The 26,237-nt window shown below is 44.3% G+C and overlaps 1 protein-coding gene across 2 annotated transcripts in view; it reads left to right on the top strand.

The window, feature by feature from the left end:
- Grin2a (glutamate ionotropic receptor NMDA type subunit 2A) overlaps positions 1 to 26,237 on the top strand; it is a 437,010-nt gene that overhangs the window by 12,086 nt on the left and 398,687 nt on the right. The window lies entirely within an intron of this gene.

Raw genomic sequence — 26,237 nt, 5'->3', positions numbered from 1 at the left:
TAATATATTAGCTCTTGAGTTAGATCACCTGTGTTTAAATTCAGGCTTCACCACTTGGTAGCTGGGCAACTACCAAGAACGAGCCTCAGTGTCTTTATCTGTAAAATGGGATGTATCAGTTGCTTTCCTGTTACTGTGATACAGATACCATTATCAAAAGCAATTTAGCAGAGACAAGGCTTATTTTCGCTTATGGTTATAGAGGGATAGAGTCCTTCCTGGCCGGGAGGCGAGACAGCGGTTATGCTCTCCTGGTGGCAGAAGCAGGGATCTGGCTGGTCACCTTTTCATCCACACACAGGAAGCAGGGAGAGAGAGAGAAAAGAAAGTACGGCCAAGCAATGAAACCCCCAAACCGGCCAGCAGGACACATTCCCTCCAGCAAGGCTCTCCTCCAAAAGGTTCCATAGCCTGCCGAACAGCTCCACCAACGGGACAACTGTTCAAACACTGAGTCTGTGGGGCACAAGCTACCACACTGGAACAACGGTCACACCTGGCTCTTGTGAGTTTGGGTGTTGAATGAGGTCATGGGTGAAGAGTTCACCTCAGTGTCTGGCTCATCCTAAACCATTCTTAAGATATAAAGTACAGTGCTTACATTTTGTGGTTGTTATTTTTCACCAATATGTATTTTTACATATGGGGGATTTTTACAGATGGGGGATTAACAGTGATATGAGGTTCTAAAGGCATTTCCTGTGAGAAACTTGAGTCTTTGGAAACGAAGGGTCCAGCGTGGTGTGATTCATCCTTCCTCCAGGGCCAGTCAAGACCCGGCTCTTCCTTCTCAGGTCTCAGTGTGAGCTTTGTCCTGGTGTGGGAAACGACGCTCCCCACTTCGTGATAAGAGCACTGGGACTCAGAGTGGGGGAAGCAAGGTTCAACTTTGTAAAGCTGAGAAACCAGCTAAGAATGGCTGGCGTGCTGACTGTGAGGAGAGCCCTGTCCGAACCTCCTGTAACAAGCGCCCTCCTCCCTTCGCTGTTCGCTGAGCCATCAGGAGGGCGCGATCTTACACATTGTCCGGGCCTTTCCTTGCTCTCTTCCCTGCACGTTCACCTTTTTCTCACAGAAGCCCCACACCCGTGGGCTCATCTCTACGCTTCACATCCTGTTTATTTAAAAACCTGTTAGGTGTCTAAGCTTGTGTCTGTAGGTCACTAGGCAAGCGCGGCTGTTGGTAATTTTCTCTCAACTTTTGGTTCTGGAGTGGAAGGGCTGCCAGAGCTGGCTGGGGCGCCCGGGAGTACCTCAAGTTGTCAGCAGAGGTCCAGTGTTTCCAGATCGCCTGTGTCTGGGCATAAGCTGGCTTGAGGTCCCTCTGGAAACGAACCATCAGATTCGAACCGGAAGTAGTGTGGGTGATACAGGAGCAGCTGGAAGTGGAGATCACCTCTTTGACCATGGCGCTCCATGACTCCTCCAATTGGAGCGTATGTCGCACTGGGGATCGGACCTTGCAGTGTAGACTACTGCATATAGTTTCTCATGTAGCCCTGCCGGGGATTAGTGACTCAGTGGGAACCTGGGGAACCTGGCAGCCCCAGAAACATTTATTTAAAGGTCCTCTGTGTTCAGATGAGGGACTAAGGTCCCAGAGGGCTGCGGGGATTTGTTGAGAACCACACAGCTAGAAAGCAGGTCTATTGTTCTTATTCTTTTGCTTCTTTGATTTCCCTTCTAAGTGCATAATTGTGAGCTCAGTGGGTTTTGGGGACTAGCATCAACACAGACAACGGCCAAGTTTTATTATGGACAACAGAGTTAAAAAAATATTTTGGTTGTCTTCGCTTGCATGATTCAGATGCTGGTGATGAAATTAAAATTCAAACCCTTTTTAAACATTGAAATGATGGACTTCTACCATATTCTGTACTGCAGGGGTCACCACCCCAGCTTTATTGATACATGAATGATAAATAAAAATTGTGTATTTGAAGTATACATGATATTTCCATATGCTAATACGTGATGAAATACATAGCCTAGCCAACGACAGATCCTTGTTCTCTCTCTCTCTCTCTCTCTCTCTCTCTCTCTCTCTCTCTCTCTCTCTATGTGTGTGGTGTGATATATATCTATATCTCAATCTTTGCTGGGTGGTACCTCATCTCCACTTCCAGCAATTTCAACACATTAGAATTTTAATTGCTTATTGATTGATTGATCGTGTGTATGTGCATGGGCATGGGCAGGTCATGGCATACTTGTGGAGGTGGGAAGGCAGCTGGTGAGCCTGTGGGAGTCACTTCACTATTTCTACTTTGTGGATCCCAGGGACCAAACTCAGCTCATCAGCCTTGGCAGCGAGCACTGCACCTGTACCTGCTGAGCCGCCTCCAGCTTTCTTGCTAACCGCAGACACCTCGAAGGATCAATACCAAGTCTCTGGAACCTGTTCAGTCAGTTGGTGCCGTTTGCCCAACATCTTCCATAGGTTTAAGGAGAATTTTCACTATTTTGGGAAAGGAAGAGATGGCCTTCAAACTCACTGGGGGATAAGCTTTGCAGCACCATGAACAGTGGACTGTGCTGAACCTGACTAGATGCATTGTTCACCAGCATAATATTTAAAAAATATGCATGAACTCTAGCTGCTTGTAAGAGTGCACACCTGTAACCCCAGCTCTTGAGAGATACAGGCAGGAGGATCAGAAGTTTAAGATCATGCTTGGCTACATAGGGAGTTAGAGGCTAGCCCAGGCTATGTGTAAGACAACCTGGGCTATGTGTGACCCGGTCTCAAACAAAAACCTAAGCAAAACAGCAACAATAAAACCTGAAAGCAATAAAACAAAACCCCAAATAGTTCAACACGTTCAAAGTCGTGATCCAACTCTTAGTGAGTAGGGCTTGTCTCAGTTACAGTTTCTATTACTGTGAGGAGATGCCATGACCACAGAAACTCTTATAAAGGAAAACATTTAATTGGGGTGGTTCACTTACAGCTTCAGAGGTTCAGTCCATTACCATCATGGCGGGGTACATGGTGGCATGCAGGCAGACGTGGTGCTGGAAAAGTAACTGAGAGTACTGTGTCTTGCAGGCAACAGGAAGTCAACTGAGGCACTGGGCGGTATCCTGAGCATAGGAAAATGCTCAAAGCCCACCCCTACAGTGACACACTTCCTCTAACAAGGCCACACCCACTCCAACAAAGCCACACCTTCTAACAGTGCCACTCCCTGTGAGATTATGGGGGCCAATTACATTCACATTACCTCAGGGCCATGCTTTTCAAATTGTAATGTCTAACTAAAGGGAGTAGCTCCATTTACATACCACTGTTGTTAGGAGTGCTTTCCGCTGCAGACAACAGAATATGTGATCGATGGTGGCTGAAATCCTCAAGAGAGTCAGCATTTCTGTTGCAGTGGAGCCCCATGTCTGAGTAACTTGATAACCCTAAAGGACTCAGGTCCTTCCTGTCTCTATTTTTCTATTTTGCTTTCCTTGGCAGCTGGCTCCCTTAGTTATCAGATGACTGTTTTTGTTCCATCCCTACAGCTCTGAGGTTACAGGCATGTGGTCACACCAGTTTTTTATGTGGGTGCTAAGGATTTGAACTCAGGTCTTCATGCTTGCACAGCAATTGTCGTTGCCCAGTGTTAGCGCTCCAGTCTCGTTGACTTCTTGGAGATAGAGTCTCACTCTCTAGCCCAATCTGGTCCTGAACTTGAAGTTCTCCTGTATCAACTTCCCATGCTTGGCTTGCAGGCATATACTGGCAAACTCAGAATGTGTCCAGAACTCCCTCCTGAGAACAGGCAATGTTGCCGAGTGGAACTTGATTCTGTGAGCAGCATTGGAACGTGATTCTAAGCACTGCAGCTGCCCTGCTCTCCAGCATCTGCAGAGTTGCACTTAGTTCTGGGGGCAACTTCCTCTATTGAGATATTGCACTGTGTGCCAGGGAGGCTCTCTCAGCATTGTGCAGAATCCAAATGGAATGTGTAAAGGGTTCCAGAAAAGGCACTGAGGTGTGTTCCACTGAGGAAGGAGATCTCGGCAGGGGAGGATTTGAGAGAGATGTGGCCAGTTGCAGGATGGAAGGTTTTAGTCTTAATTTTTGTTCTTCCATCTGGAGATGGACCTGAGAGGTAGAGTTTCAGTTTAGGTGAGGGTTAGGCATTGGCAATCGGGGTCCACAGAGTCAGAAGTACCTGTTGGGATGTGGCTGAGATAACAGTGACTGTCTGACTGTCAGGGATAGGGCCACCTCTGAGTTTTTATTACATTCATTTATTTATAATGTGTGTGTGTGTGTGTGTGTGTGTGTGTATACATGTGTGAGTGGGAGTATGTTGCTGGAGGTCAGGGGACAACCTGTGGGCATCATTTCTCCCTCTCTCCCATGTGGATCCCAGGGAGTGAGTTCAGGTCATCTGGCCTGGTGGCAAGGGCCTTTATTTTCTGAACCCTCTAGCCAGCTCTTGTTCAGACACTTTGGTCCTCTCAAACTCTTGATCTGTTTTTAAATCTCTGAACCCTGGTGCTTCAGGGCTTGGGATCTGGCTGAAAACCAACACGCTCACTTTCTCCAAATGTGTGAGAGATTTGATCTAGATTTGACTGGCATGGGGGAGAAATTTATGATCCCTGCATCCTCACTTTGAATCTCAAAGGTCTTTACATCTTCCAAAGGACATATGCGATTGGAAAAGGAGGAGACCTATGTGTCTATCAGCCCAGCTGACTCACATACATAAACGGGTACAAGCAGGTTGGTGGCACCATATTCACCACTGGAAACAGTGTTCTGGGTGATTAATAACCAAGGATCTCTAAGTAGACATTTCTGCAACTGCTTCCATTTAATCAGTACTTATTTATGCATATTCATATTTTCACCTCTTAATATAGTAATGTGCTTATATTTAATGGACAATCCAGTCTGATTTTCCCAGTAGTCAGATTATTATTATTATTGTTATTATTATTATTGTTATTGTTCCCCCTCTTCTTCCATTTGTATTCCCTGTGTTTGTAACATTTGCTTGTTGTAGGAAACGTTGGTTCAGTTCTATTGCCATCTGTTTCACCTAATGTCCCCACCGCCACCAAGGGAAACAACCTGAAGTTGCTTTCTGTTTTTTTTTTTTTTTTTTTTTTTTTTTTGGTTTTTCGAGACAGGGTTTCTCTGTGTAGCTTTGCGCCTTTCCTGGAGCTCACTTGGTAGCCCAGGCTGGCCTCGAACTCACAGAGATCCGCCTGGCTCTGCCTCCCAAGTGCTGGGATTAAAGGCGTGCGCCACCAACGCCCGGCAGAAGTTGCTTTCTGAATGAGCTACCATTTTAGATTTTATAACTTCCCATAGAATGGAAATGGCTTTCTTTCTCCTCCTCTTCTCCCCTTTCCCCTTCCTCCTCTGTCTCTCCTCATCCTCCTCTTCCTCCTTCTTTCTCATTGACAGAGTCTCATGTAACTCAGGCTGGCCTTGGAATCACTTTGTAGCCAGGATAAGTCCTGTATCTGGTGACTAACTTCCAAGTTTGGGGGTCATAGGCATGCACCATCACACCCAGTTAGGATATGCTATTTTAGTTACTTATTTATGCATAGCAAAAAAATCCTCAAAATGCAATACAACATTAAGAAAGAAATTGTCTAATTAATTAATAAATAAATAGCATATTTCCATATCTCCATTATCTACCATGTTGCTGACTTGAAGAGGAAGAATATGAGTTGGAATGGCAGTTTATTTTTATCTGTAATTATTTCTGAATTTTACATATTATAAAGAGGCTCCTCTTCAATTTAAGCCCTGACTTGAGTGTAGTTTATCACTATCCATTGGGTTGCTTTTTAAGATTAAAAAAATTAATTATATGTAGGTGTGTGGGTATCTGCAGTGCCTGCAGAGGTCAGAAGAGTGCATTGGTTCTCTGGGAGTTGGAATTACAGGTGTTGAGTCACCCAGTGTGGATGCTGGGAACTGATCTTGGGTCCTCTGTAAAAGGGGCAGGTGCTCTTAACCCCCGAGCCGTCTCTGCAGCTACTATCCCTAGGTTCCTTTTTTTCTAGTTTTTCTGAGACAGGGTTTCTTTGTGTAGTTTTGGTGCCTGTCCTGGATCTTGGTCTGTAGACCAGGCTGGCCTTAAACTCACAGAGATCTGCCTGCCTCTGCCTCCCGAGTGTTGGGATTAAAGGCGTGCGTCACCGCCGCCCGGCTCCTAGGTTCTTAACAAAGCCTATCTTGTCAAAACAAAGTAAACTCATTCTGAAATACGTGTGTCTCAGTTGGGATTTCTATTACTGTGATCAAACACCAGGACCAAAAGCAACTTGGGGAGGAAAGAGTTTTTTGACTTACATTTCCACAGCACATTTCATTATCGAAGGAAGTCATGGCAGGAACTTAGGGCAGGAACCTGGGGGCAGAACTGAAGCAGAATTTATGGAGGAACTGGTTTGCTTCTCATGGCTTGCTCAGTCTGCTTTCTTATATCATCCAGGACCACCTGCTCAGGCGGGCCCCACCCCATCAATCACTAATTAAGGAAAAGCCCCACAGGCTTGTCTACAAATCTGTAGACATTTTCTCAGGCATGGTTCCCTCTCCACGGAAAATTCTAACTTGTGTCAAGTTGACAAAAACCAAGACAGAGTACTTGGCTCACAGCCGTATCTGCCGTGATAGGGTCAGATCTCTGATGAAGGTGACTGGACTCCTCCCACGTGGTGTTAACTCCTGCACACGACTAGAGCAGGTGTGATTTCGGGGGTTCACAGCCCTTCGGGGACTGACTCACGGTGCTTCCCCTTGCCCGTGGTCCCCCTCTGTACTTTCAGTTACTCACTCAATTGTGGTTTGAAAACGGTAAATGGGCAGTTCCAGAAATAAACAACACACAAGTTTAACATCATGTATTGTCCTGTGTGGTGCGATGAAAGCTTGTTCTCTCCTCTCCTGTGCTTTCTGGGTAAAACCAGCCATTTGGCCCTGCATCCATGTGTGTGTGCCGCCTACACATCTGTTATTCAGTAGTTTTCGCTGTTGTCATCTCTGGATGTCTCGTTTGTGCATGTGAAATAAAGGATGGGTGAGATAGTCAAGTTTAATTAATTTCTATTATTGAGTATTGGCATAAATTCCATTTTATTTAGTTATTGTTGCAAGTCTCTCATTGTTTCTAAAGTAAAAATTAAATTTTATCATAGGTATGTGCATAAGGGAAATACCTAGCTTACACAGGGCTTGTTAATATATACACAAAGCCAAGCATTATTCATGATCTCAGGCATCTCCTGGAGGACTTGATTGTGATCCTCAGATAAGTGGAGACTACCACATTTATTGGTTTATCAATGCTTTCATTTCTTTAAAGCAGTTTAAAAATGTTTATTTTATTTTATGTGTATGTGTACCATGTGTGTGTAGTACCTTTGGACGCCAGAAGAGGGCACAGGATCTGGCATTCCAGGCAGTTGTGAGGCCCCTATGTGGATGCTGGGAATTGAATCAGATCCTATGCTAAAGCTCTTAACTGATGAGCCATCTCTCCAGCCCACTTCACAGTTTTGTGACTACACTTTGGGTAAAAATGTTTTGTGGACATGTGATAAATATTTGCTTTGATGTAACCCATATTCTGGTTGGCAGAGACTTGGAACTGCAGCCCAGCATCATGTGACCCATCAGGGTGGCTCAAGGGCTACCATAAGGTGGAGAAGGGGCTGTTGTGTGGTTTGAGTCAGACTGGGGAGCTGATGCCAAACAGACTACTGTCCCCTGAGGGTCGCCTTCTGCTGTGCCCAAGGATGTGCAGCAGACAGAGAAGGCTAGCGTGTAGGGGACTGGAAGCCAGTGTCCAGTCAGAAACTTCTTTCTTCTTAACCGGCTTCCTGAGGCTGCCAGGCATGAGTGACATTGATAGAGTTTTCTCAGGATGGCATTTTTTTTCCAACCCAAACACTGAGCTTTTGGCAGCTTCCTGTTTGATGTTACAAATGGCTGAATGTCTCCTGCTCTATCTTCTCTGCTCTATCTTCTCTCCTCAAATTAGGATTACCTGGCCTGAAGACTAGGTGGTATTTACAGTCCTTGTCTGGAGTCTGAGGGCCGAGAAAGGGTGGACTGTGCCAGGTGAATCCTTTCAAAGCTGCAAATTCAGAAAACATACATAAGCTAGAACAACTCTTCCCTCCAAACCAGGACACAAAAGAAAACCCCACAACCAGCCAATATAATCAAATGCAGGCACATTGTGAAATTCAGAGAAGGATAAAGAAATGTTGTTTAAATCCTACCATTTACAGATGCTTGTTCCCACTTCTGTACTCCTTCTAATCCTCCCCTTATACCTCATATGCAAAGCACACATATGTCCATATACAGTTGTGGGGGTCTCTACACATCAGGGCTGGCAGGTGACGATCCAAGAGGAGCAAGAGGGAAATCAGGTTCAAACTCAGGAGCCGGTGTTGGTTCAAACGCCTAGAGACTGACACCAGGCAGTTTATTTTAAGCATATTTAAGTACAGTACAATTTGGAAAGATGTTCCTGGTGCAACACAATCCCATATGAACAATGAGGCATAATTACATTGAAACTATTTTCAAAGTACATGTCACTTCTCCCATAGAAATGGGTTCTATAGATAGACTACATGTGCTATCTTAAAGGCCTGGGGAGGATCTGGTGTGGTCTTGGTCACACAGACAGCACAGAGACCATGCGGGCTATTCTCCACCTCTGGTCCTGACTGTGGGAGCTTGAGGGAGCTCCTGGCCGTGCAGATAGCACAGAGGTCATCTAGACTATTAGCCATCTCCAGCCCTGCTTGTGAAAACTTGGGGGAGCAAGGTATTGCCTGGCCCTACAAATAGTTCAGGAGTCACCAAGGCTCTGGGCCACCTTCATCCCCAGCCTTCCGAGTGGAAAACAGATTAAATACATCTCTTTGAAGTGACAGCCTTGAGTGTTTAACATTCCTGGTTTCCCTAATACTTATCTGTGAGCACAAGGACCTTTGTGCTCCTGGCATATACACAGTTACAGACTTTCCCTGACAGTTTGTAATTTTTCTATGCCAATTTCAAATTACATACAAATGTACATACATACATACATACATACATACATACATACATACATACATGCAAGTGTGTGTTGTAGGCCAGAGGAAGGCATTGGATACCCTGGACCTGGAGTTGCAGGCAGTTGTGATCTGCCTGATATGCATGCTGAGAACTGAATTCAGGTCTTTTGTAAGAGACAGTAAGTTCTTACTGGCTGAGCCATCCCTCCAGCCCCCAAACAAGAACCCATTCATTGGGTTCTAGAAAACTTGAAATATTGGACATTTCATTTCATTAATCATGTCTTGACGTAGCTGTCATCCAACTCATCAGTGCTTGAAACACAAAAACTTCTAATTGGCTTGATGAAAAATGTTATCTTTTGATTTAATTTGCTTCTCTGACACCTGCTGTGACATGTGTTTTCATTTAGTCATAGTTTTTATATTCCCTGGGTGTTTCATGTTTCAACCTCTTTGATATTTCCCATTGTGTCAATGGAAAAAAACTCAGATAATGATGGATTCCAATATAAAGTACAGTGAGACAATTTTAAGTTTTAAAAACTAATACGTGTTTTGAAGGCTGTCAGGGCGCTCTGTGGCTCTCCAGGCTTAGGCACTAGGTCTTGCCAGTCCCGTCTCTGTATCCACACTGTTTCTAAATTTGCTGTAAAATGGATGGCTTCCCAGCAGAGAGTCATCAGGGACTGGACAGGAGGCCAGGTGAGGAGTCACGTCTGAGCGGACCTGCAGGGGGCTCAGGTCACAGGCTTCACGGCAGATTGTGGAGATGTGTGCCCTGCATTTTGTTCCTCTCACTGGAAAGTCACAGAAAGCACACATGTAATGAGTGAGAGGGACCTTTCACGGAGCAGCTGTATCCTGTGGTTTTCTATATCCGTGGTGTAGCCAGCAGGCACCGAGGGTTTTTGTTTGTTTGTGTGTGTGTGTGTGTGTGTGTGTGTGTGTGTGTGTGTGTGTGTGTGATTTGCTTAGAGTACATGGCCAACAGGCTTCAGGGGTCCACCTGTTTCTGTTTTCTCATTGCTGAGATTATAGGAATATGCCATCATGTCTGGCTACTATGCATGTACTGGGGATCTGAACTCAGGCAAGGACTTTACTAATTTTCTCCCCCTGAAAAAAGTTTTAAATAACAGCAGCAGGAGAGACTAGGGGTTGAGAGTACCAGCATGAGAAGTACAGTACTTGACAGCATGATTACGGCCCATCAGACATGACACTTCCTTTGCCAAATCCCTGAGCCCGTGCTGTGTCCGGTGTGAGTCTTCCAGTGTCTGCCTATGGGGAAACCTGGATCTGGAGGATGTAGACAGTCACAATAGAAACCAAAGTATTTCATTAGTTTATTTCTTTTTCAGTGCGGAGAATCAAATCCCAGGCCTTGGGCGAGTTAGCCGAGTGCACCATCACTGGGTCACACCCCCAGCCCTCGGCTTTCTGACGTTGGGTTTTGCTCTGCAGTCCAGGCTTGCCTTAAAGTTGAGATCCACCTGCTCCTGCCTCCTGAGTTCTGGGGTGACAGATGTGTGTCACCCTGCCAGCATGCCAGCATCTTAATAACCAGTCAGGTATCCCAGAGGATGTTATTGAGGGCTCGGTGTCCTTTATGCTGGGGTGTATGCAGCAAGACAGCTCAGCACAGGACCCACGATGGCTGTCTCCAGAAGCCAGTGATGCCCGAGACTCTGTTTCAGTTTCTTTTCTGTTGCTGTGGTAAAGCACCCTGACAAAAGCAGCGAGCAATAGAGGGTGTACTGACTCACAATTTCAGGCTATAATCCGCTTCAGGGAAGTCATGAGGCAGGAACGTGAAGCAGGTAGTCACGTGCTGCTCACGGTCAAGAGCAGAGCACAATTAATTGACGCTTCCGTGTGAGTTCAGTCCTCTCCATTCCTCCCTCCCCCCTCTCTCTCCCTCTCTCTCTCTTTTGGTTTTTCAAGACAGGGTTTCTCTCTGTAGCCTTGGTTGTTCTGGAACTCACTCTGTAGACCAGGCTGGCCTCGACCTCACAGAAATCCTCCTGCCTCTGCCTCCTGAGTGCTGGGATTAAAGGGGCGCCACCACCACCCACCTGCCCTCTCCACTCTTACACAGTTGAGAGTCTCCTTCCTAGGGAATGGTGCAAACCACAGTGGATGGGTCTTTCCACCTTAAATGAATGTAATTTGACACACTCACAGGTCAACCTGGTTTAGACAGTCCATCATGGAGACTCCATCCCTAGCTGATTCTAGATTGTATCAAGTTGACAATTAAAACCAACAATGAACATGGAAAGGTGAGGCTCAATACATTTTTAAAATATCCTTTCCAAAAATATGGAAACAGAGAGGTGCTTCTTCTAGCCTTCACCTGCTATACCTGGTGCTTCAGCCTTTCTCCTATGAGCTGGTTTTCTAGCTGTCTGGGTACCATGCTCCCCACCTCAACTCTTCATTTCCCAGGGCAAGGGCATCCCCAGAAGTTCCTGTTTCCATTTTGGTTGGACCAAAGGGCTCTGCTTCAGTCTCTGGTCTGAGGGTTCAATGTGGTCATCTACATAAGCATAAAATTGTGTAACTCTCAAAAATGCTTCACAGACTTTTAAAGTCAGCTTGGGGTGTATCTTAATGGGCTTGTGGGCTTGCTTGTTCATTGAGGTCTTCTTTACCTCCATGTAATCAGGACATTCACATCTCAGTGGTGGTGTGGAGGATTTCCAATGCCAGTGGTTTCCAGGAGGAAAGACGCCCATTTCCAGCTTCATCTGAGGATAGAAGACTGAAATACATAGGCATTTATGACTGAGAGGTGTTTCAGGATGAAGTCCTGTGCTTAGCTCTGAACTCCCAGGTGCACGTAGCCATGCCTGTAATCCCAGCTCTTGGGAGATGGCGGCAAGAGATCAGGAATTCAAGACTGCTCTTGGTCACATAGCAAATTTGAAGTCAGCCTAAAGTACAAACAAGAAAGCAACAAAATCAAATAAAAACAAAAAAAAGCCCTAACAAACCAAACATCACTAATTAAGATGTAACTTCCAGAGCTTCAGAGTGTGAACGCATTTGGGAGTCTTAGGTAATTATGGTAAAACCAGGTCATATGCAGGGGTCCATAAGTATGTTTCTGGGCCTGTGGTGAGGTGGTGGTAGGGCTGAGGTTGGGAAACATCTTCAGTGGTGGGCAGGACACTGAAAGTTGGGAAATACCACCACTTAGCTGGATCTCTCTTCCCCCGCCTTTTATTCTACCTGGGCACTAGTCTATGGTATGGCACCCCCTTCTCCAATTAACGCCCCTGAAATGCCCTCACAAACACGGTTGTACTTACATTTTTATTTCTGTGACAAAACACCATGACCAAGTAATTTTATAAAACAAAGCTTTGATTTGGGGCTCACATTTACAAAGGGTTAGAGTCCATGACCATCAAGGTGGGGAGAATGGTAGCAGGCAGGTGGCACATGGTGCTGAAGCAGTAGCTGTAAGTTCACATCTTGATCCAGGATCATAACCAGGATGCCTGCGAACTCTGAGGGTGCCCTAGTTCTTTTTGTATCCGTGGAGGGTCTGGGACACCCTAGCTCCTTATGCATTGTGTAGCATGTACCTGTGAGCTATGCACAGCCTCCCATGTACTTCAGCTCATCTGTAGATGACTTACATACAATCCCCAAGCAACACAAATGGTATCTATAAATGCTTAGGGGATAATGATAAGAAAGTCTTTATGTGTTTAGTACAGTTGTGTATTTCCCTGAATATTTTTGACTTGCAATTGGTTAAATCTATGTATACAAAACCCATGGATAGGTAGAGCCGACTGAGGTTAAAGAGGCCCCCCTCCAAGATGTGGAAGATGAGGTTTAGAGAAGCCCAGGGATTTGCTGAAGTGCGTCCTTCCTGAATCCCAGCTTAGGGTGTCCTGTTTCATCAGATGTTGATTACTGCTGCTGGTGAAGACATCAGCAAGGATATTCATTATCTATGAGGGGGCATAGTCATGACACCTCTCGCTGAAAGCGCATCATGCAACCACACTGCATTCAGAGAAAGTGTAAACTCATGGCCGCACACATATTCCAATGTCTGACTCTTGAAGACCTTTCCAGCTTCAACTCAGCGGTGTTCCTGCTTTGAAATGTGTGCTAGCCTTGTACTTCCCAAGGACAGCTCTGGACAGCTCTACTCTTCTATTCTAGAAAGAGTCCCATCCAAAAGAGGCTCAGTTTACAGTCCTCAGGTATTTATAATGCATGGTGGCCTGTTTAAGGTACAGATGAGTCTTCCACAGCAGTGTGTTAAAATAATGTTTCCCAAGTCTGTTTGATAACAAAACTCTTTGCTCATTTGCTTGTGTGTGCACACACATACATGTTACCACAGGTTAACCTGAGGTTGCTTCTCACCTTATATTTTCTGAGACAGTGTCTCTCACTGAGCCTGGAACTCACTGGTTAGTCTAGGCTGCAGGCATCACCAATCTCTGTCTCCCCAGACCTGGGATTACAGGTAGGCGTGGCCATCTGGCCTCTAGCGTGGATACAGGTCCTCATGTTCAGATGGCAAGCACTTTATGTCACAATTTATGAGTGTATACTCATGTGACATGTCACCCAAAGCCATAGTTTTGAAGGTTCCTTCTTGGTGTTGTGCCTTCCATAGATTTGAACAAATTTACAATGCCATGTTCACCGTTATAATACCACAGAGAATGTTTGCATCACCATAAACATCCTCTCTGTGCTGCCTGTGGTGCTTCCCTCTCTCTCTGACCTCGGTGGACATTGAGGTCTGCGCTGTCTCTATCTCTTTCCTTTCCCATAACAGCATACAGTTGGAATCACAGAGGACATAGCCTTTTCAGATTGGTTTCTCGTACTTATTGATACACAGGCAAGATCCCTTCATGTCTTTGCATGGTTGGCTAGCTAATTTGTTTTTAATGCTGGGTAATATTCCAGAGTCTGGATGTACCATCTTTTAAAGTATGACAGGTTCAGGGCCGTTTTCCTGTCAAGAAAATAAAATGGATTTGACTGGAGGAGGAACAAGCATCAAACCAAGCAAGAGGCTGGAGCTAGAGGACAATCAGAGAAGCTCCAGCAGAATGAAACTAGCAAGAGTCTGGAAAGGAGAGAGCTTGATGGACATAGAGATTTAAAAAGATTTACTTGTGCATGTGAGTGTGGGCACACATGCACCACGGAGAGGTCAGAGGACAGCCTGGACATTTGCTCTCACTTTCCACTGTTTGACGCAAGGTCTCTATTTTGTTTTTCATTGTGTTCATGAGGCTAACTGGCCCAGGATCTGCTGAGGATTCTCTTGTCTTCACCTCTTATTTCCCTAAGGATTGCAAGACTTACAGATTTGAATGCTACTGTGTCTGGCTTTACATGGATTCTAGGGATTCGAACTCACATTTTCATGCTTGCACAGCAAACACTACCCACTTATCTATGTCTTCAGCACTTTATAGGGTCTATAATAGTGGAGATAGGCAGAAAGATTGACATATGACATCCATGGAGTTGAATGATAATTATATCCATGTTAAATGTTAACTTTGGCAAAAACAAACAATTTCCCTGAGCTTATCCAGCCGAGAGAACAGCCTGAATAAAGACATGTGGGCGGCCAAGTACAGGGTGCGTATGGGGAGCCATATGTAGATGGTTGTGGTTGGAACATGGGGTGTTTTCATTTTAACCCTAACTCTTCTTGATGTGGATGCTAATTTGGGGTGTATAGAAATGGTGTGAGCCACATTCTTGGCTTTGCCAGGTGTCCAATTCTAGAAACATGTCTCAATTTTCTCTTTCTTAGACCAACACTGTACTGGCTGTCTTGGTGGTCTCTGGCAGGGTGAAAAGTGTCTGTGATGGGTTACCTCCAACACACTGTGACTTCTCAGGATGGAGGACAGATTCAGTGTCTCTATGGGGTAGTGTGTGCTTGGCAGGAAGAGCTGGACATGGAGCTCAGCATTTATAGTCCAGCTGTTTGGATGAACCTTTTACGACATCTGCCTTTGAGCCAATTCCCCAGGGCATTTCAGAATTCTGTTGGAATATGTCTGAGAACATTTGCTGTCCACATACTATTGTTTCCTACTGCTCCCTGTTTCAGTATCTTGGTGCTGTGTCCTGTTACTTTTGTCCAGAAGGTCTCTGTCTACCTAATGAGCAATATCTGTCTTTCCTTGCTTTTAAGTCCACATTACTGAGGATAAAGTTGAGAAGGGAAGAAGAGTTTGAGCTCATAAAATTAAGAAGCTCTGAAGGGGCAAGATGAGGCAACCACTCAATCTAGATGTGCTTAGCTTACTTAGAAATCCAGTTAGGAATTTGGTGGGGTGAATGATGCTAAAAATTAAAAATCCCTCTAAACACAACTTGCATCTTGTGTCTGAGCCCTTGATGGAAGGAAGGTATTTAATAGATCTTCCAAGATGACAACCATTCCCTAGGAGACTGGTCAAAGCACTCCAAAGCATTTATTGAAGTGGCCCTTGCTTTTCAGCAAAAGAAACAAATACATACTTATTTTTTCCTTCATTGTCCAGGTTTCAGCTTAACTTTGATCTCCTCTGGGAAGCAACCTCAACTTCCCTAGGGTAGATTTCATTCAGTAAATAATGTTCAACAGATGGGTGAGTATCTACCATGAACCTTTGATGCCTTAACTCAGAGACCTTGGTGGGGCTCCTAAGTTAATGGATTTGAATATCTTTGAAAGCTGAAATTACTGAGCAAGATCAAGATGGCTCAAGGCATCAGGTACAGCAATAAAGAAGATCTCTATAACCAGGAAGCTTATTTTCCAAGTGTAAATGTAGAAAATATGGGGAATAACAATATAAGATAATTTCAGGCAGTGATGTGTCCCAAGCAGTGAACTAAAGCCAAGGAAGGCGAGAGGCCAGCATCGGGCATGGGAGGGGTGAGCTTCTTGATAGAATGGCCAGTAAAGTAGATGATGGAAGAACCCAGTGGAGTGTGGGCAGGGCCATGGTCATGATGATAAGTGTTTGAAGCCCGAGTGGGTAGAGGAAGGTGGCTGGTCATGTTTCGGGAGCAGTAGGAAGAACAGGACATCTATAGGAGACCAAGCAGGGAGAGAGAGAGGAGATAGGACCTGGAAGGTGCAGTAGAGGGCAGCTCCCACAAGATTTGTGGCCAAGGAAGACATTTGGGTCTTATTCTAAGTGTGATAGGAAGCCATTCCAGGACTTTGAGCAGAGGATAGGCAAAACTTTACTTACAGTTTAAAAATGTCATTGTCGGTGCTGCATTTATAGAAGGGAAGGGGGAAGAGATGAGGGGACACTGAGGAGATTATTTGGAAGTTATAATGATAATTAATTTAGGTAGAGACAGGATTGGCCAGCTGGATGTCCTAGAAGGTTCTCATGGAGGTGGTGAGGACAATCACATTTGATATGTTGTTGGAATGTAGAATGTTCTGGACTTGCTGATTGGATATAAGGAAGGAAAGAAGGAAAGTTAAGAGTGAAAGAGGAAGAATGGCCCCTGGGATTTTAGTTTAACTCACTTTTACATTTGGGGATACGTTTGTAGGCTGGTGTGTGGCTGGTCACGTGGTCATAACTGGGAAGGTGAGAGCTCCAGCTGGAAGTGGGCCAAGCTGTAACCCTCAAGGCCGACCTCTAGTACTTCTGCCAGCTCATCGCTACACCCCAAAGGTTCTACAGCTTTCCAAACCAGTGCTGCTGCCTTGGGCCCAAGTGCTCAAGCACTCGGCTGTGGCCGGTGTTTCGCACGGAAAACAAACGGTGAGATTTGTTGTCCCCTCTTGGTGGCACCGAGGGTCTAACCAGGGCTTTCCACATGCTAGGCAGGTCTCCACCGCTCTGTTTTTAAGCTGTCTGGATATTGAACTTCAGAGTGGCTTCTTTCCTGTTGCTACACATTCTGTTCCTCCTGAGCCCATGTCTCTCTTTGTACCTTCCACAGTGTCAGTGATTTAAAACCTGCCCCATTCATTAGCAGGGTCTTGATACACTCACATTTTAGGTCACGTCACTCCTTGCAATGGACCACTGTTTTGTGCTTTCCAGGACGCTTGACAGTATCTCTGTCTTTTTTCACTAGATTGTAACAACTAAAAACATGCCCAGAACTGTCTACTATTTTCTGGGCACCATTGTTCCCAGCAGGGAATCACCCAGAAGCAGTGTGACCTCTCACAGACAAGGCTGAAATCTGTGCTCTCTGCCTCTCTGGTGGTTAACATCATGCAAGGTGTACTCTTAGGGGCTTGGGAGCCATTGTGTTGAGTGACCGGATCACTGGTGGGCATCTTTATAAAACTCATTTTTGGTAATCCCTGGGCAATCCAGTGGGCAAGAACAGAGGAGTTCAGTGGGTTTGATCTTGGCTGGGGTGCAGGAGTTTGTCACTGCACTTGGGAAGTGCCTGTAGTTGTTAACAGGGTTTGGCCATGTTTGGCTGCCGTTTCTTATGTAGTTTCTGGACCACAGGGGCAGGGTATGTGTCTCTCATATCCCCACCTCTCTCATGCATTGGAGAATATTGCTGTTGCCTAATGACCCTAAGAGCTAGGAAACCATGCAGCTTTCTCAAGCACTGTCCTTAAGTAGAAGTTCTACTTCTCGGACTAGAGCTGCCCAAAGAGTCCCTGGAGCCAGCTCAGCACCCGCCCTTCACCTCTAGTCGGAGACTCAGAGTGAGGGGTCTTTTCCAGTTGGAGTGTTAATAACTCTTCCCGTGAAGCAGCCGTACCAATTCACACTCCGTGGGGAGTCTCTACCCCACACTGGTTAGAGGGCACCGGTGTGTGAGCTACTATCCGTGGGAGCTGACACGGTGAGAAGGAGGTGACGCACCAGCTTCTCCCTGCACCGCACCACACGGGACAGCCTCCCGCTGGGGATTCTATGCAATCCTTGGTATGAATGAGTAAGTGGATAGTCCTCCTGCACCCATCGGTTGCTCTCCTCTTTCAACCATGTCTCTACTCAGCACCAGGCATGTCCTGCAGCTGCCTGCCAAGGAAGACGGAATTAATAAGGAGCCGCTGGGTCCCCACCACTGAACAATGTTCTCCCTTTTAGTTTTTATTACATCATCTTCATGATTTTTGTCACCTCTTGCAAGGGCTTGCAAACCGAAGCTCATGATCTGATTTAGTACACAAAGCTTTACTGGGACAGAATTGCATACATTTGTAAAAGTAATTGATGTTTTTTTTTTTTTTTTTTTTTTTTTTTTTTTTGACAATAGTTGAATTAAGCCATTGCCACAAAGACTGTATGGCTTGGAGAGCTGAAGATACTTTTTATTTATCCTTTAAGGAAAAGTATACTGACCCTTAACTCACACTATTATTTAATCAATTTCTTTCTATATTGAATTCATTTTAAAATTATTATTATGGAAATTATCAAACATATAAGAAGGGAGAATACATAAAGCTTCCATTATGCAGCTTCATCTCACATTAGATTTTCTGTTTTATATTTCATATTATTTTATTTTAAGCCTTTTGGGACTGAATCTTACTATGTAACTCAGACTGATTTGGAATTCATGATCTCTCCACCCCAGGTTCCTGAGTGCTGGAAAAGCAGGCATGTGTTACCATGCCCAGCAATGTTTGTTTTAAACAGCATTGTTGATGTACAATTAATATGCAAAGCTACACATATTTAACACATACAGTTTGGTGAGTTTGGACATAGGCACTCACCTGTGACACCATCACCACAACTGAGGCGTTTCCCTTTATTTCCGAGCGTTTCCTTATGCCTCTTTGTGCTGATTCTGTAGGAACACCTATCATGAGCTTTCAGAGTTCTAACAGCACAACACCGTGTTGTCAGGTACACTCACTGGGTTGTCCAGCACTTCTTCAGAACTTCCTCATCTTACATGACTGAACTGCACGTCATCAACAACCTCTCCTTGTTGCAGAGAAGCAGCTGCTGGAGCCCGTCATTCTGGTCCCTGATGCTGCAGACTCGAGTGCCTTGGGTATCTGGTATAAATGAAATCATGCAGGGTTTGTCTTCTGTGCATTGTGTATTTTACTTAGCAGAAAGTCTTCCAGAGTCACACATGTTGCGGCAAATTGCAGAATTATGTTGGTAGAGCTTGTCTAGTTTGTGAAAAGCTCGAGTTCAGTCCTTGGCACTACATAAAACTGAGCATGATGGCACACACCTGTAACCTCAGCACTTGGGAGGTGGAGGCAGGAAGACAGGAAGTTCAAGGTCATCCTCAGCTACATGGCGAGTTTGAAGCCAGCCTGGAGTACATGAGATGCTCCTCTTTTTAAAAGTCTGTATAATAGTGGAGAATTCAGCTCAGTGGCTGAACACTTATTTAACATACACTGATGGTCCTGGGTTCATCTCAGTGCTACAAAATAAGTAAAATAAATAAATAAACACCAAAAGAAAAAAATCCCTGTATATTTCACATCAGAATATACTATATTTTCTTTATCCATTTGTCTCTTGGTGTACATTCACCCCCAACCAGTTTGGCTATTATGAATTATACTAATATAAAGCTTTTGCATAGCAAAGTAAACAATGGATAGAATAAAAGACATTCCACATAAGGGGTGAAAATAATTACAAATCATATATCTGATAAGGGGCTATTATTCAAAATAATTTAGGAAAACACTAGGACTCAATAGTGAAAGGCAAATAACTCAATTAAAAAATGGTCAAAGCCTGTTAAATAGTGTATTCTCCAAGCAAACAAGTAGTCAACAGTATTGCAAGGTTTTGCAGTGGGTGATTGTGAGGGTTACCCCATACCTGTTAGGATGGTCCTTACCAAAAAGACAAGAATGGCTGCAGATAGGGCTCAGCAGTTAAGAATATCAGTCTGGCTTTGATTCCCAGCACTCACATGGTGGCTCACAACTATCTGTAACTGCAGTTTCAAGAAATCTGACTCCCTCTTTTGGTCTCTGTGGGAACTGCATGCACATGGTACATAGACATACATGTAGACAAAACACATAAAGTACAAATAAGTAAATCATAAAAAACCAAAAATAACACACGTGGGCAAGGATGTTAAGGAGCTGGGGTTTTGTGTGTCAGTGGGAGTGTGAATGGTGCAGCTCCTGTGGAGAAGACAGTGTGGAGTTTCCTCTGGGAACAGAAGGACCATCTGAGTAAACAATTACACTTCTGGGTCCATGTCCAAAAGAACTTGAATCAGGATCTTGAAGAGATAGCTGCATCTCCATGTTCATTCATCATTCACAACAGCCCAAATACAAACAGTCTTGTTTTCTTTATATTCTCTCTTATAATTGGTTTGTTCATGAAGGCAATAGTGGCATGGACACCAGGGGAGGTAACCAGTTGCTTTCTGATTGGGTTTAAGGCCTACTTGACAGAGAAAATTCATACCTACTACTATAAATCTTTCTAAGAACCCATGGTTCAAGGCTCACAGGCACCAGGGGTGAACTTGCTACTATTACTTTGGTAAGTGGTAACTATTACCATAGTTTCAAACTGTCTTACAAATACATATTTCTATACCCAGAGATTAGTGTAGCTCTCAGTCCACATCAGAACTTTTTTTTGTGCAGCTGATAGACACTCAACTGGCCAAAATGCAGAGAATAATTGTCTATGGGATGCTCAGCAATAAATGGGACATCTGTGTCACCCCTCCTTGCTCAAGGCTCAGGGAATGTCGAAAAAGAGGGGTGAGAAGGATTGTAAGAGCAAAAGTCAGAGAGGACTAGAGTGAAGCAGAGTCTTCTGGACATGGCAGAACCCCTGCATCCATGAGCTCACAGGAGCTCTGGCTGTCTGCACAGGAGCAAGCCAGCCAACAGAAAAAAACTCTCTTAAGTGGTATATGTTTAATTCCATTACCCAGGAGGCAGAGGCAGAGGCAGAGGCAGGTGGATCTCTGAGGCCATTTGGTCTACATAGTGAGTTCCAGGGCAGCTGGGGCTGCATAGTGAGACCCTGTCTCAAAAACAAAATGGCAACAAAAAAATTCTCTCTTGCTAATACTTTCCCTGCTGCTAATTATTTTAATGTAAATGCCAGAGATTACATGGTTTATTGTAAAATACCAGTAGGCATCTGTAAAGATGAGGACTCCATGTGCTGACTATAAATAAACACAACTTTATTGCCACACTTAAAATAAATAATTTATTAACAGAATCGGCTATCCCCCAACACATCATGATTTGCTGCAAGCAATGATGATCTGGATGTGATATTTATATGTATTTTCTCCTATGCAATAGAATAACTGTTGACTAATTAAAGGTTTACAAGGAAATTGTGTTCATATACCCTTTAAACTTATCTCTCCCACCACTGATAGGCCCCAGTTGAGCCTGGAGGGCTGAGATTAAGTGTATAGGTTAAGGAGCTTGTACACTTCCTCTTTGCTTGGCATGGTGAGTATGATGGTATTTGTGCTTCGAAGGACAACAGAGTTAGTCAGTGCCTGGAGCAAACAGCAGGGACACAGCCCAAGCATGTCATCTGAACCAACCACAGCTATATAGTCACCTCCATCAGCTCAACGGGATTTACAATACGATTGAGACCAGCAGATATAATTGGGTAAACAGAAAATAGAATTAAGGTAATCTATCCTAAGTGTACCAAATTCCTGTAATGAGTCGCTTTCAGTAGTTGTAGAAACATATAATTACCAAACAAATTACATGTTATTTTTATCTAAGAAGCTAATTAAGTGTTCTGTGTAAATTATTATGTGGTGGCACAAGGATCCGAGTTGTATTAAGTACCTAATTGGAAAAGGGCCGAGACCCGAGGATTCTTCATGGGAATGGGATCGGGGGAGATCAGAGCAAGTGGATCTGGCAGTGGAGCAGGGGTTGTAAGAGACCCGTGGGAGTGGAGAGGGTTTGGGCATCTCTGGTTGGTTGTGCTTGAGCCTGGAGGGCTGAGATTAAGTCAAAGTTCAAGTTGGTCCCTTTGATTAACCTTGAGCGGGAAATCTGTTCCATCTAACTCGACTCTAAGTTCTATCTTCTCCACAGCGGTTATGTAACGTCCTGCCTTGGCTCTATTTCTTGTGACTCAGTAAATCTCCCAGCATTTCTTTGTGGATTGGTGTCCTTTTATACCCTGGAATGTGGGGAAGTGGGCATTTGGGGACAGATACAGCTTCCTTCCCATGACTCCAGAGAGATAGCCTAAATGAATTTTTCGATGAAGATTTTAAGGGGAATTAGCCCCAACAAAACATCCCTGTTAGATATCCAGCACGAACACCTGGCTCCTTGCAGGGCAAAGCAAACTGAACAAGGCACAGATCAGAAGATGACAGCAAAAGCAGATACTACTAAAACCCTAGGATCAGTAAGATATCATGTCCATGAAATAAGAATGGAATATTTTATCATTCAAAAACCGAAAAAGGAGCTCTTGTAAATTAAAAATATGAATGCACACATGAGATGTAGTGGATTTAGAATGCAAAGTTAAGGGAATATCTCAGATTAGTTGAAACTTGAGAGAACAGACATAAGGAATTAGGTTAGCTAGGTGTGGTAGTGTGCCTTTAATCCAGCATTTGGGAGGAAAAACAGATCTCTGTGAGATCAGCCTGCTTTACACAGTGAGTTCTAGGCCACCCAGGGCTACTTAGTGAGACCACATCTCAAAAAATGAAAATGTTACAAGTTAAGAATGATGGAAACAATAAGATGTCATGAGTGGTTTGATGGAGCAATCGAAGGGCAGACATGTCAACAGACAAGAGGGAATCTGAAAAAGTCATGAGTTCTTTTTTTTTTTCTTTTTTTTTTTTTTGTGGAGAGTATCCTTTAATGAGCATGAGACATTAAAGCAAAACGTAAACAAATGATTCCGTGAATACAAAGTATGCAAAACCGCCTTCATGCCTCCAAATTTTTTTTTGTGTGTGTTTGACTTCATTCTTTTTTTTTATATTTTATTTTTTTATTTTACAATACTATTCAGTTCTACATAATAGCCACAGATTCCCTTGTTCTCTCCCTTCCTGTCCCCTCCCCTTCCCCCCAGCCCACCCCCCATTCCCACCTCTTTCAGATCAAGGTCTCCCCCGAGGACTGGGATTGACCTGATAGACTCAGTCCAGACAGGTCCAGTCCCCTCCTCCCAGACTGAGCCAAGCACTCCCTGCATAAGTCCCAGGTTTCAAACAGCTAACTCATGCAATGAGCCCAGGACCTGGTACCACTGCCTAGATGCCTCCCAAACAGATCAAGCCAATCGACTGTCTCACCTATTCAGAGGGCCTGATCCAGTTGGGGGCCCCTCAGCCTTTGGTTTATAGTTCATGTGTTTCCATTCATTTGGTTATTTGTCCCTGTGTTTTATCCAACCTTGGTTTCAACAATTCTCGCTCATATAAACCCTCCTCTTTCTCACTAATTAGACTCCCAGCGCTCCACCCGGGGCCTAACCGTGGATGTCTGCATCCAGATTCCTCAGTCCTTGGATGGGTTTATGGCACAACTATTAGGGTGTTGGGCTATCCCATCACCAGAGTAGGTCAGTCCCAGCTGTCTCTCGACCATTGCCAGCAGTCTTTTGTGGGGGTATCTTTGTGGATTTCTGTGGGCCTCTTTAGCTCTTTGTTTCTTCCTTTTCTCATGTGGTCTTCATTTACCATGGTCTCCTATTCCTTGTTCTCCCTCTCTTTTCTTGATCCAGCTAGGATCTCCCGCTCTCTTTCCCTTGACCCTCGCCCTTCATTGCTCCCACTCATGTCCAGGCTGTTCATGTAGATCTCATCCATTTCTCTGTGGTAGATCTCATCCATTTCTCTGTGTCTTTCTTGGGGTCCCGTTTTCCAGGTAGCCTCACTGGTGATGTGAGTAGCAGTCCAGTCATCCTTGTTCCACATCTAGTATCTTCCTATGAGTGAGTACATACCAAAAGCAATCTACAGATTCAATGCAATCCCCATCAAAATACCAACACAATTCTTCACAGACCTGGAAAGAATAATACTCAACTTCATATGGAAAAACAAAAAACCCAGGATAGCCAAAAGAATCCTGTTCAATAAAACAACCTCTGGAGGCATCACAATCCCTGACTTCAAGCTCTACTATAGAGCTACAGTAATAAAAACAGCTTAGTATTGGCATAAAAACCGACATGTGGATCAATGGAATCGAATTGAAGACCCTGACATTAACCCACACACCTATGAACATATAATTTTTGACAAAGAAGGCAAAAGGGTACAATGGAAAAAAGAAAGCATCTTCAAAAAATGGTGCTGGCATAACTGGATATCAACGTGTAGAAGGCTGCAAATAGATCCATATCTGTCACCGTGCACAAAACTTAAGTCCAAGTGGATCAAGGACCTCAACATAAATCCAGCTATTCTGAACCTGCTAGAAGAGAAAGTAGGAAGGAGTCTTGAATGCATTGGCATAGGAGATCACTTCCTAAATATAACACCAGTAGCACAGACACTGAGAGAAACAATCAATCAATGGGACCTCTTGAAACTGAGAAGCTTTTGTAGAGCAAAGGATATGGTCAACAAGGCAAAGCAACAGCCTACAGAATGGGAAAAGATCTTCACCAACCCCACATGTGACAGAGGACTGATATCCAGAATATATAAGGAACTCAAGAAATTAGACATCAAAACGACCAACAGTCCAATTGAGAAATGGGCTTTAGAACTAAACAGAGAATTCTCAACAGAGGAAACTCAAATGGCTGAAAGACATTTAAGGAATTGCTCAACATCCCTAATCATCAGGGAAATGCAAATCAAAACAACTCTGAGATACCACCTTACACCTGTCAGAATGGCTAAGATCAAAAAGACTGAAGACACTTTATGCTGGAGAGGATGTGGAACTCGGGGAACTCTCCTCCACTGCTGGTGGGAATGCAAGCTTGTACAACCACTTTGGAAATCAATATGGCGCTTTCTTAGAAAATTGGGAATCAATCTCCCCCAAGATCCAGCTATACCACTCCTGGGCATATACCCAAGAAATGCTCAATCATACCACAAGAGCACTTGCTCAGCTATGTTCATATCAGCATTGTTTGTAATAGCCAAAACCTGGAAACAACCTAGATGCCCTTCAACTGAAGAATGGATAAATAAATTGTGGCACATATACACAATGGAATACTACTCATCAGAGAAAAACAATGACATCATGAGGTTTGCAGGCAAATGGATGGATCTAGAAAAAATCATCCTGAGTGAGGTAACCCAGACTCAGAAAAAGTCATGAGTTCTTGAGAACAGGGCCTCACGCTTGCGGAGCAAACACTTTACCAACTGAACCATCTCTTCAGCTCCTACAAGCCTAGTTTCTTAGATTTTTTTGATAAATTCTTTGAGAACGTTACACAATATATTTGATCATATTCAGCCCCTCTAATCTTCCGATATCCCCTCAACTTTATGTCCTTTTTAATAATGCATTGTGTCCACTTTGTTCTTTTCACGTAGTCCTGGGTGTGCGGCCATCCGCTGGAGCATGCTTGACCTGTCCCGGGTCATACCCCTAACAAAAACGATTCTCCATCTTCCAGCAGCCATCATCCATAGCTCCCCAGCCAGGGGTGGGGACTTGTCAACCCTTCCTCCTCCATGCTAGAGTGTCACCTGGCTGATCTTGTGCTGTGCGTTCATGAGGGCAACAGCCCTGTTGTGCCCAGAGGACACCATTCTACTCCATTCCTCCCTGACCTCTGGCTCTTCCAGTCTTTCTGTCCCCTTCTCCACAGTGCCCCCTGAGTCTCTGGGAGTTGGTACAGATGTTCCAGTTGTGGTTAAGAAAGCAGGTGATGCGTATCCTTTGTACTTTGATCTTTTGAAACTTTGTGAGATTCTCTGCCACCCACCACCCACTGTACAAAGAACCTTCTCTGATGAGGTCTGAGGCCACACTAATCTATGGGTATAGAGATAGGAATTTAGAGGGCAGTTTGACACTCTGTCTATTTAATAGAATAGTTGTGAGTTAACCCTTGGGGCCCGTGAGTTCCCTAACCATGGGTTCTTGATGGATTTGCAGAGACATTTGTTTCCTCATGTGGAACAGGACTGAAATCCAATGTGAAAGTGGCTGGTTACCTCCACAACATTTGTGCCACTATCGAACCCTGGGGATATCTTGCTATGCAGGTAATTATCATAGTTCACAAGTTCAC

This window comes from Peromyscus leucopus, chromosome 8b, assembly GCF_004664715.2.
Source record: "Peromyscus leucopus breed LL Stock chromosome 8b, UCI_PerLeu_2.1, whole genome shotgun sequence".
NCBI lineage: Eukaryota > Metazoa > Chordata > Mammalia > Rodentia > Cricetidae > Peromyscus > Peromyscus leucopus.
This window is presented reverse-complemented; position numbering and strand designations above follow the sequence as displayed.